The sequence below is a fragment of the Ictidomys tridecemlineatus genome, chromosome 3, assembly GCF_052094955.1.
Source record: "Ictidomys tridecemlineatus isolate mIctTri1 chromosome 3, mIctTri1.hap1, whole genome shotgun sequence".
Lineage (NCBI taxonomy): Eukaryota > Metazoa > Chordata > Mammalia > Rodentia > Sciuridae > Ictidomys > Ictidomys tridecemlineatus.
Window position 1 is genome coordinate 111,879,531 of NC_135479.1, and position 13,658 is coordinate 111,893,188.

Consider the following 13,658-nt stretch of genomic DNA (forward strand, 5'->3'; position numbering starts at 1 on the left):
TACATGAAGAAGTACTTAAGGTACTAATAAAATGCAGATTCCCTGGTCTTGTTGCTCAATAATCTGATTTAGTAGTCCTGTATTGGGGCCCAGGAAATCTTTCTCCATGGATGATTTTAAAATCGTGTCAGGGATTTCTCCTAAGAAGAATGTAGACTAAGTTCCTTCCTCAGACACTTAATGGGATTATTCTTTAATGCAAATTATTTATGGAAATCCCAATTCGATTTTAGCTCTATTTCATAGTTGAGCAAGACTCATGCTGTTGAGTTTAACTTCTTCATGTGTAGCACAAGATAAGAGCCCCAACCTTTCAAAAAGGTACAAAGATTATAAGTGAAACTGCAAAACAGAAAGAACTCAATAAATATTAATTCTCAGTTTTCTCTGTCCTCAATGCAGTGATATATATTTGGGAATGCTGTCAGTTAAAATAACCCATGGTATCTCTAAGTGTTAAATCCCAAGTTTGCTAAGAACACTGCATTCTATAAACTGCCAGGTAGAGACTGAGCATCAGAGTTCAAGAGCAATAAATCACTTCATGATTAACTGAGTTATTAACTGAGCAGCTTTGGGTTTCAATGACTAGTTGATATACATTTCCCTTATAGGACATACATGTTCCCTGCATCCCCTACAAGAATGACCAATTGCATGAAATGAGTAGTTGGAGTGAAAAGAAGGAGATGTTGTTTGTTATATAAACAAGGAGGTATTTCTTGCTACAGATCATAGTTCACAATCCAATTCATTTAATTATCTATCACTCAATCTAATTTATTCTTTGAGCTTGATGGACATAGGATGCCTGTCACAACATAGGTATATTAGGAAAAATTCATGATTTCTCTATTAAACTCTATTATAAATAGAGTTCCTTTCTTGGAACACATTATTACTTTTAATGTAGCATGAACTGAGAAGTGGCACCTGATCCGTAGTTACTCTTTTTACTGGTTCTTTTTAGTTATGCATGACATTAGAATCTTTTATGATATAATTATACAAGCATGAAATATATCCTATTTTAATTAGGGCCCCATTTTGTGGGTGTACATGTTGGATGAGACCCATAAAGAAGAACAATATGACATTTGCCAATAAATTGAAGGATCTGGAGATCATTGTGCTAACTGAAATAAGCCAATCCGCAGCTATTTTTGCTGGTGAGGTCTCCAGGTTAACCTGTGACCGCTTGGTCTCCTAGAACCGTGGGTATCATCAGAGACAGCTGCAAGCTCCTTCTCTTGTGGCCTCTGGTATGCAGGGACTTTTCATCACAATGATAAGAGATTGGGAAACATGGCATCTTACCCTCATCCATTGTTTGAATTCCTCTGCTAGGCTCAGGGCTTGGTTTACTCCACTTGACACTGTTCCTACGGGTTTAGATGGAAATTCTTTTCTGTCCATTCACTGTGTCTTACGTGGTCATTACTTCTGGAAGGAACCATGATGAACCTGGGTTCAGCTGTGGTGATGCCTTCTCTACAAAAGTCAAGGGAACGTGTATATCTTTTCACAAAACAGATCAAACTGACCATTCTTTCAGAAACTGCTATGAAAACCTTCTCTGAGGTTTTTGACCCAATCTCTAAGACACAAGAAATTTCTATTTTGTCTGCTTTTCACTGTCTCTATCGAGTCAGGGAAAGAATTCACTTTCTTTATTGAATATTACATGATGGACCAGGTTAAGAGAAATCTCAAGCAGACAAACCTTTGATGCTGACCTATATTCTGCTACATTGTTGAATATGTCAGGATCTTGACTTAGGAATGCTCAAAAGCCTTTTCTATAGGGTGTTTCCCTCCAGTCTCTCAGTCTTTCATTTCCAGATTTGGGTGGGAACTGGAAAACTGAGTTTCCTTTTTTCTTTATTCCTATAATGTTGACTTTTTCCTCAGTTAACTGGTTCCTCAGGTCAATCTTCAAATAACTCAAGTTCCAGCCAGACCCTCCCTGCCTCTGAGCTCAGAAACTGAATAATGTCCCAATTAATTTCCCTTTGTCCTACATAACTTTAACACAATTTATTAGTAAATTTTCCATGTATTAGTTTGTTTTGCCACAAACTTTAAAAGATAGAAAAATAATATAATAACAATATAATGCAGTAATAATGATGGTAATGATGTTTAAATGTTAATACACTGAATACTAATTATGTGCTGAGCTGTTTTAATGTGATTGACATGAATTAACAGAGTTCATCACGATGATCTTAAAAGATAGGCATTGTTAATATTTTCAATTAAAAATGAGATGACATTAAGGCTTGGCATGGTGGCACATGCTTATAATCCCAGCAACACAAGACACTGATGCAGGAGGATCATAAATTCAAAGACAACCTCAGCAACTTAGTATGGCTCTAAGCAACTTAGTGAAACCCTATTTCAAAAAAATAAAAAGGGCTAGGGATGTGGCTCTGTGGTTAAGCATCTTTCAGTTCAATCCCCAATGCCAACCTGCAAAAATACAAATAAAAAAATTTTAAAAGATGAATAAAAGATGATGACACTGAATCCAAACAATGAAGTAACTTGACTCAAATCAGTCAACTAAAAAGTGGAATCATCAGAATTGACCCTGGTAATCTGGCTCCAAATTGTTTCAGTCTGTTCTGGTTTTATCACTTACTAAATGTGTGATCTAGGGCAAGTTACTAATCAAATTCTGTTTCCATTTTCTCATCTATAAAATGGGAATAAAATAAATCTTTTTCAAATATTTGAATTTCATGATATAATGTGTTTATTTGCAAAATAAGATAGGGCAATTGTCAAAGTAATCAAAGAGAAATTCTAAAGTAGCAAAAAGAGATTTTAATCATTAATGTACTATTACAATGGAAGAGCCACATGAGCTGAATTCAAATTTGATTCATACAGAGGTAAACTGTGTTTGATAGGGAGAACAAGTGAGCAGGAGGAGAGAGCCTGGGAACTCAGTAGAGCAACTCAAGAAAAAATTCTGAAGGGTTGGCCAGTGTGAATGTGACTGGACCAGTTATGTCTGCTGGCTAACAGTTATCATAGTTAGGATTCTGTACCCCAGGAGGCTTGGAGACAGAAGCCCTGTCCCTCCTGGTGACTGCATTTCAAAGAATGACTCTTAGGTCCTTAGGAAAGACACTCCTGAGTTGAATTATACATATGCATATAATTTAAAGATATAAATAGATAGATAATAGAAAGTATTCATAATTAAAAACACTTTTTAGTAGAGATTCTGGGAAAGGGAGGTCTTTGGCCTATTATCAGGTGTTTAGGTATTGGCTGGAACAAGCTATATGTGAATGCTTTGGCAGCTCTAAGCTTTCCCAGAGAGAATCTTAAAAGAAACCTGGGTTGTCCCAGGAATGTGCCCTTATGCTGCTAAAATGTTTTGATAATGTCTCTTAATGTACATTTGGATGAACGTGGTTGAATAGGGTAAAGGGCATGAAATCAATTGTGCAGCAAGCCTGTAGTTTTTATAGACTGAAGTTGAGGCCTAGCCAAGAATAGGACTAAGAGAAGCCTGACTAGAATTTGATCAAGGAGTAAACCTTCATCATCAGTTGAAATTGAATGAAATAGATAGATGGATATCTAAACTATGTAGAGTTAATGGTTATGAAATAAAATAAAAATTGGAATAAAAATGTGTTATACTATTCTTATAACTTTATGCATGTTGTTATGGAAGGAATTATTCAGTGATACTTGTTAAATCATAATAAGGAAGACTTTACTCAAAACCACTACAACAGATTTAGGGACATTGCAAAGGGATCATGCAGTGTGAGAGAGAGATTGGGTTTATCTCCAAGTAGAGCATAAGCAAGTGGGAATCGATAGTCAAGGTGCAGGGTGGAGATTCTGACTAAAACTACCTAGCAGAATTGTTACTGAAGACAAACCAGGATGATCAGACATCACCTGGTGGTAGAGGATGAGGAGACTGTCAGATACCGAAGGTGGTCAGATATCAAGGGTGGGGGTTCTTGATAAACTGACTTAGAGTTCTTGCTAAAACTGGATTTTGTAAAAAAGTTCAGCGATAAGCCTGGAAATTTCAGTTATCTGAAGCTGGGCAAGCAAAGACTCTTTGTCAGTGTTAAATGTGTAAGGTGATGAATTTAATCAAAGACTCACCTAATTCTCACTCTACTAGTTGACATATATGTGTTACTGGTGAACTTTGCTTTGATCTTCAGTAACTTTTGTATCTGTGGCATTAGCTAAAATCATGTTTTCACATACACCGTTTTAAAAGTGGAATAAGAATAGCTTTTATAAACAGGGATTTAGAATGTACTAGCTCTCTGATATGGAACAAATGATTAAACCCTGAGTCTCAGTTTCCATATCTCTGAAAATATTCCTGATACATGGAACATAAAATCATCAGCTCAGGATTATTTTGACAATTTTCTTTGGCAAGAAATATTAAACTCTTACCCCATACTGGCACACACTGATGCTCAATAGATGGATTAAAGTTACTAATACAGTTATAGATATATATATTTATATAAATATGTATATTTGTTCATGTTTGCATGTGTGTCTTTAAAATAGAGTGGTGTGTGTGTGTGTGTTTGTGTGTATGTGTGTGTGTGTGTGAGAGAGAGAGAGAGAGAGAGAGAGAGAGAAAGGGAGAAGGAAAGACAAGAGGAATGAACTAAATATCTTAATTTCATTGGTAATGGAAGTCTAGAAATAATTATGTAAACTTTGGGATTTACCTCACACACACACACACACACACACACACACACACAAAGTGAAAATACACTTACACTCCAAATTTCACTGGTGTTTTAGACACAAAAGGGCTCATTTAAGCTTTTTTGTAACTCTTTACTGCACAAATTTGCCCTTCTGAAAGTTTCTTTCAAAACTATTCCTGAATTTCAGGAGATCATTTGAGGCAACTATACATAGCTTGGGTCTTGTTTTGTCTGCTGTTTTTGTCTTTAGTCAGCTTTGGAGGTAAGAAACCAACAATATATCCTTTCTTAAACTCTTTCAGGTTATCAAGATATTATGAATAAGTATAATTGTAAACTTATGACAGTTTTAGGACTGCATCCAGAAGAGAAGACCAAGATTCCATCCTGATGCAGAGGGTTTCCTGATAAAGCTCCATTTCTGGTTCTTCTTGAAGTCAGGCCACTTGAACAATGGCCAATAAATTAACACTGGCTTTAATGTTACATTTGTATCACTGATCAGACTTTGCTCTCCCCAATTCACACCTCAACATCCAGAATCTGAGACACCTAAGTGCAAACACCACTCTACTACTCAGTCTGTCTCTGATTTTGCCTAGAGGCAAGAAGTCAGCTTGGGAAATAGAAATTTGAATGGGAAAAAAGCAAACAAAACCACTGTCTTAAATTAAGGAATAATGGGAAATGTTGTTTTCAAAAGCACTACAGTTTCAATTATCCTGTTATTTTTCATTTAATTTGATTCAACCTGTAATTTCCCTGTATTTGCTATTTTAAAAAGATATATATTTTAATACCTTGTGAGAGTTAAATATAACTAACATACATAGAATTCTGAGTAAATGTCTCTGCTGAGAAATTAGAATAAAATGTAGATGACAGAGTAATGGTTTTGAATTTTTAGGAGTTTCTGCAAAGAGAGGGTTTCTACAACATTCAATCTTGGCATACCACCAGGAATAAAGATGCCTCTAACTATTGTTTGGAAAAGGGAGACCACATGAGAGATATTTTAAGAATTCACTGAAGCACAGCTTCCAACAACATAACTACTTGGGACCTGCTGGGAAACAAGGTCTCAGACAAACAAACCTGGCAGGTGGCATTGAGGAGTGGAATAGTTGTTAGCGCTACCTTCATGGAGGATACAAGGGTAAGAGATAGAGCATCAAAACAGCAACAAACTGTGGCAAAACAGATGGACACTCTTCATAAACACACATAGGTTACAGACTTTTAGCGACCCAAATGATTTTTCTTTAAAATAATGCCTTACCCAACATCACTTATATTTACACCACACATAGCATATACCACCTACATTTTACCATGTGGAAGGAACAGTGGGGGATGGGAGGCATTCTCTGAGTAATGAATTAGACTAGAAAACATCACAACTCAGATTATAAATTTTTCTTTCTAGAAAATTCCTATTTTAAGACAATTTAAATTACATGTATTTAAATATTCTTTTTTTTTCTTTCTAAAACTGTGTTTTGAAAAGGGAGAGAATTTTTCTTCAGCAACTATTGTAGTAACTAGAATTGCATCTACTATTATAATCTTCTAGAGGCCTAGCTTTTAATCTCAATCAACTCTTTATAACAGACATCTTCTGACTATGACCTGAGTTTGGCAGAAATCAAATAAAACTCTGAGCTCTATGTTATATATTTCCAGAGCATCCTCAATTCTTTTTCTCTCTTTCTTCCCAATTTTCTTTAAAGTTTGTTAATGTACAAATGTTCACTCTTTTGCCACATATTCAGGAAGGTCTCAAAATCCTTCCAAAATAAAATGTTTTTTAATGACCTGTTCAGCTTGTTTTCTCTTTCACTTCTCACATTGTTCTTCATTTGTTTTAAAAGTAATAATTTTCACACTATTGCCCAATTCCTCAGTTCTAAGTCTCTCTTTCTTTTTGTGTCTATGGGCTAACCAATGGATTTTTTTTTTTTTTACTTAAAGAGTTTCCTACATTTTTCTCCTCATCATTTTATGTATATTATTAATCATAGAAAATCTACCTCATAGTACCATTTACTTACCATGGTACAAGTATCATCTTACAGATCTTCCCTAGAAAAAATGTTCCTGATTCTCTTAACGACATATGATCCCACATATTCACTAACATACAAGCCTAAATTGACTATGCCCTTATAGGTCACCCTTTCTTCCATGTCTTAGTGGCCTAAATATAGAATGAGCAAAACTCATTTTTTTTATTAGCCATGTAGTTATATTTTAGAATAAACAACAAAGAATTCCTCAAAGTCCTTTTGATGCTCTGTCATTATAGAACCACACCACTGACAATAGAAAAACAAATTTAAAACATTCTATGGAAATTCCAATATTGGGCAGCTGTTCTTGTTGGAAAGATTGTTTACTAAAAATGTTTAAATTCTTGAATACAATTGATAAATCTCCAAATAATTTTATATTAGACATATCTACTTCTTTATGAGGCAAGTTAATTTCTCTTTAAAATATTCCCCTTTGTTGATACCTAGCATAATTCTATAATTCATCACTCAAAGCAGAGCATTTTTAAAGAGTAAAGGGCAACTATTATTAATCATTTTATAAAGCAAGCAGAATGTAGCATTGTCCCAGGCAATGAGTATCCATAACCCTCTTAAAGCGATAGTCCTAAATCTCAACATGATATCCTATTGTGATCTCACTTCTACAGAGTAGTATCACCTTTATTTAAATATCACATGCTAGCAACTTGGAATTCTGGCTACCACAGTATATCATTAGTGTTATTCATTTATTATATTATATTTATTCAGTGAGTTTTTCATCAACTAAAATTGCTTCGACAATTTTTTTATAGATTCCTGTTTGTTTCATTCTCTACTTGAAGGTTTAGCTTCTTAGACCCAGTGACTTTCAGAAATAAATACACACACACTAAAGTTTCACACTAAAGGAAATCAAAGAAATTGTCCTTTATAATTGCAAAATGTATTCTAAGGGGCCAGTAGTTAAACAGAAATGCTAATTATGTGAGCAGCTAGACAAATTGTACAATTTACAGGGACATGATTGAGCCAACACAAGAGAAACCAGGTTTTCATATTTTAATTACTTCATTTTTCATTATGATTCAAAGCTCTAAATGATGGTTTTCTCAGGAACAATCTGAACTAACACACCATGACCAAATGGTCTAATCAGAGTCATACAAATCAGAAATCTTATTACATTTAAACTTTTCTAATAATGTCAAGTGGAAGAAGATATGTGGGATCATTCATGTAGCAGTTTTCCTGCCATGTGAGGGCATACTGTGCTAGAGTATTAACCATCTATAAGATATATATGCTGCCATCACTTGAATATAAGAAAGCTGTTGGTGGCAAAACTTCTTTCATGCAGTGTTAGGTTCAGGTTATCTGCTAATTTTTCTCAATTCATGTCCCATAAATTAATAGATTCTATGTGTATTCACCAGAAGCCACTCTCATTAGACCACATTCATCCCACAAGAATTTCCTCTATAAAGACAGTCAAAATATACTAAGAATGTCTTTGGTAGGTGGCCTCCCATTTTCATGTTCATAAGGAGATTTTATTGGGTCACTTCTCTCCCTTTACCGGGACACCTCCCACTAAATGTAGAGGATGGTTTACAAGCCATTTGCTAATCCTGGTCTACCCAGTAGAGTGGATGAGATCACATAAAAGATGTGTTTTTATTTTTTCCCCTAGTTTCTGAACAGGAAATCTTCTCAAAAGCAATGCAAACATATGTGCTTTTTAACACTGTATGCACATCTATACTTTTATACTTGTTAGTATGTTGTCTAGAAACATTTCCAGCCATTCTCATTCAAAGATGAGAATCAATGAGCAACTTACCAATCATATCAATCAGAGTGGTTTAACAAGTCCACTATTTCATGGTAGGCCTTCTGTGATAAAAAAGAATCCAGATACTTGGTTTGATTCCTCTTTATATGTTCAACTGTGCATTTCAGCCATAGAACCCATAGATGAGTGATTTCCTCATTTGTATTCGGGAGCTAGACAATAAATATAAAACAATCATTAGGGTTTTATGTTTCTTGATTAGGTAGACACAATAAACATCAGTATAACTAGCTGTGTCACTTAATTGACTTTACTTATTCATAATTGCTTTATTAATGGATTATAAATTCTTACATTGCTTTCTCAACAGACTTCATATTTGAAAAATAGTCATTTCTTCTCCCAGATGTGTGTCTATTTGTCCTTGCTGTCTTGAGTGTGCCAATCAATTAATTAGCCACATAATTCAGAAGTGTATTTTAAGGCTTGAGCAGATCTGTGAGTCCCATAAACATAACCTCCAACAGTACTTTTAAAATCCAACAGGAAAATCAATTCAAGTTAAATTTTAAGAAATTATTCTAATTAAAATTAAGTTTGCAACTGACTGAGCACATAAATCCACACTGAATAAAATAGTAGCAGGTGTTTATACTTTTACATTTGTTAATATATTGTCTGGAGCTGTTTCCAGTGGTTCAAAAGTGACAACCACTGAATAATGTACCAATCATATAATTCAGATTTTGTTAACCAGTACTCTATTTCATGACATGACCTTTTTTTAAGAGAGAGAGAGAGAGAGAGAGAGAGAATTCTTTAATATTTATTTATTTATTTAGTTAGTTTTCGGTGGACACAACATCTTTATTTTATTTTTATGTGGTGCTGAGGATGGAACCTAGCACCCCGCGCATGCCCAGCGAGTGCGCTACTGCTTGAGCCACATCCTCAGCCCCAATGACATGACCTTTTGTGATAACAGAAAAATCTAGCCTTCAGAAATATTATGTATGTATTTTTTATATAGTATCTTAAAGGACTGACCATGTAAAATCCTTTTTTCACAACAAACTATTAAATAAAATATTAAACTATTGCATGTTGGATTTAAAGAAAACTAAAAGTTGCTTAGAATATTGATATACAGTTTTGGCCTCCCTAAGGTTGGAATTACTATGGAAAGATTACCATTATAACCAGGCATTTTGAATTTGAAAAAACTTTGTATAATTATACAGAGACCATAAAAATATAAGTGACAGTTATTATCTTTCTCTCCCCCGTTCTTATATTCCTACAAAGCAATTGCAATTTCTTTACAGTAATTTGTACATTTTCAACACCCCTCTGAGATTTTAGAGATTGTTTTGGTGATATAATCCTGCCTAACTCAGGGCATACTTTATGTTATAATCCAAATAAAGAATTATTATTATAGAACTTTAAAGTTTATGAGGGATATTTCCATTTCAACATTAGTAATATAAAATACTTAATGATTTTGAATAGTTTTTAAAATGAATTATTTTCTTTTTTCCATATCTGTATCTTATTGATAGTCTTTGTAAGAAAAAAATATGAAACTACTTGAATCTACTTGAAGCAAGATCATGCTCTGAGACTGACATAAAAGTGTTCCTCATGACATATAATTAAAACTAACATTTTCACACATTGAACAACCAAATTAAGACAAATAATGGCATTTTTTCCCCAAGGCTTTGAGAAACAAAACAATTAGACCATAAATCAATGCATCAAAATTTATGTATGTTGGAGAACACATCAGTGTGTTTAATTTCCTTCTCACAGATTTTAAATTTTAAGAAATTAACTAGATGAAAAAATGTCTTACAAAACAATAATTATTAAGCTATCACATAAAGCAACAGCTAATAACCTTAATATATAAAAAAGAAAGGAATAGAAAAAGAAAATAATATATTAGACCTCAAAGTGACAAAATCATGGTATAATTAATTTAGCATAAAATAAACATTATGCATTGATTTATAAACTATATTGCAAATATTGAATTAGTTATAATAATACCAATTTATCAACAAATAGTTCATGTAATGTGCTCATAATATATATATTATGTATTTATTATATATTAGACACATTCTCTTGAAGTGGATCACTGTATTAACACAGACAGAGGGTGACTGATACAGGAGGTGTCTACTAGTATGGATTATATTCTAATTCTAACACTCTTTGGATCTCTAAATTAAAGCATGCTACTTGATTTCTATATGCCTCCTTTTCCGATACACAAAATGTGGATTAAAAGCAACTGCTCACAGATTTGTTGTGAGAAGAAAAGAGTGAATAAATACATTTAATGTTTTTAGGCTGATGTCCAGCACAAACTAATTACATGTAAATGATTTTATTAATAAATGTTTAATTATCACCATAACCCCATGAAGCAAAAATAAATGTAATTATTTTACAAATAATAAAATTGTATTTCTGAGAGATGTATTATATTTTCCAAGTTACATGAAGTTAAAGTGAAGATTTTTAGTCCAATTTAGCCAGACTCCCAAACTTGGAAGCATATCTGACACTAAATATTGCTGTATGATTAATATAAGCTCTTGAATACATGGCGGGAAAATGCATGCATGTAAAAATAAATAGAATTAAAAAGAAAAATTAACTTATTTTTACATATGGTAAAAAGAATAGATCAAGAAACTTTGGTTGGGGGGCATATGGACATCTAATTTTTTCAGTATAATTCATTGAAAAAAAACCTTTTTTTCTTCAATTTCCTTTGCAACATTGTCAAAATAAACTAGTTATATATGCATGGGACAATGTATGTGTTCCTGTGTTCTGTTTAACATATGTTTATATAATTATATATGTATATATATGATTTTACTAATTTGACATTGCCTTGGTTATTTTACCTGAATTGTCTTTAAAAAAAGACATTTAAAAATAAAATATTCCTTCAATGTTTTGTAGTATTCTGTACACAAATTTTGCATGCAATTGATTAGGCTTTTTCCCAAATATGAGTGTGTGCTTGTATATATGTATGCACACACTTATATAAATTCAAATCACATTTTCTATTGCTAATATATATATATATATATATATATATATATATATAATGCATTTTCATTTTGTCTGTAGACCTTGTCTCCTGCCAAACTGATTATATGAATTATTGGGTACAGTAGCATTATTTGTGGAATCTTTAATATTTTCAGTGTAATTAGTTACATTGTTTAGCAAATGGATACAATTTTGCCTCCTTTTAAATCTATATGACTTTTAAAAATATTTTGCATTGCTATAATGGCTAGTATGTTTCTGTATAGAAAATTTCTACTGATCTATATCTTCTGGATTTATAAACAGCTGCATTTTTCTACTGATAACACTCTGCAAGGAATTTTGTACATTGAAATAATGTGTTATTGCTAATTCATTATGATTATATATATAATATTTATATATTATATATATATTAAACATACAAATCTATTTGTGTTTGTGTGTGCAGTAAGAAAACATGAGGACTCTGGGTCAGAAATAAAAATAGCTTATTGAATCAGTCAGCAGCAAGAGCAACACCTTATGAATGAATAGCCCCAGAGTGTCACTCCCCATAAAGTGATATGATAAGGGTACATGCAGCATGCTGCATGACAAGAGAGGAACCTGCAACTAGGACACTCTCTCTTAGTGACCTCGACTGACTTAGTTTGTTGGGATTGCTATAAAAAAAAAAAAACATAAACTGGGTGGCTTATAAACAACAGATATTACTGCTCACAGTTCTGGGAGGCTGGAAAGTCCATGATCAAGAGCTGCAGATTGGTTTCTTATGAAGGCTCACTTTCTTGCTCACAGAAAGCCCCTTCTCCATTGTCCTCACATGGTGGAAGAGACAAGGCAGGTCTCTGGCAACACTTTTATAAAGGCCAGACCCTGACTCATGAGCTAATCACCTGTCCTAAGTCTCAACTCTTCATATAATTATATTGGGGCCTAACTTTAATACAGAAATTCTAGGAGGACACAAACATTCAGACCATAGGTACTGCACATTCTCTTGAAAGTTAAGCAAATCTTCCCCAAACAGATTCAACAAAGAACTTGATCTCTAATACTACAGTAGAATGTCTCCAGGGAGGGAGATATCCTTAAATATTCCTCTTCTGAAGTGTCTTATACAAACATTAGCTGTAAACATAGATGTTTAAGCTGAGGGAAAAAGGTCTTTCTTCAAATTGCCTCAAACTTTTCTAAATTTCTTATAGTGAAGTCTTGTGATGAAGGTTCAGCTTCACCCAATATTTGGAGAAAACAGTGGGAATATGCACTGTGGAACTTTTCTGGGACTATGAGATTATAAATCATAACTCCAAAACCTCAAGAGAGAATATTATTTGAACTCTAACAGAAAAGAAGGAAACAAGTTATCCTACAAACTGTATATTTTTAAGTGAACAAAAACTCTTAATATTAATTATAATAAACTGTTCTATTTCACCTGTGAGTATTCTTATACACTTGTAGTTGAAGTTAAAGTTTATATAACTTTTGTGGAGATTTGCAATACTATGTGTGTTAATATTCTTAAAAATCTTTAAAATCATGGGCCTATGAACTTCCACTTTTAGTGGAACTGAAAGATGCTTGTTGTATTTTTACTACATTTTCAATTGATGTTTCAAAGATTAAAATTTCAATAAGGATGTAAATTAAAATAGATATGAAATTGAATATACTTTCCATCTTCTAAGGTCTTCTTTAATTTCTCTCTTTAGAGTGTTGTAGTTTTCAATGCAGAGGTCTTTCTCCTCTTTCATTAAATGTATTCCCAAGTTTTTTTTTTTTTTTTAAGACTATTGTAAATGGGGTGGTTTCCCTACTTTCGCTTTCAAAGGATTTGTCAGTGATGTACAGAAATGTCTTTGATTTATGGGTGTTGATTTTATATTCAGCTATTTTGCTGAATTTATTTATTAGTTCTAGGAGATTTCTGGTGGAATGTTTTGGGTCTTCTAGATATAGAATCATATTGTTTGCAAATAGTGATAATTGAGTTCTTCTTTTCCTATCTGTATCCCT

General features: G+C 33.2%; 1 long non-coding RNA gene across 1 annotated transcript in view; it reads right to left on the reverse strand.

Moving 5' to 3' along the window:
• LOC144375862 (uncharacterized) overlaps positions 1–13,658 on the reverse strand; it is a 92,468-nt gene that overhangs the window by 52,498 nt on the left and 26,312 nt on the right. The window contains exon 2 of the long non-coding RNA XR_013435714.1: positions 8,601–8,764. This is a non-coding gene — a long non-coding RNA (uncharacterized LOC144375862). The remainder of the gene's footprint in view (positions 1–8,600; positions 8,765–13,658) is intronic.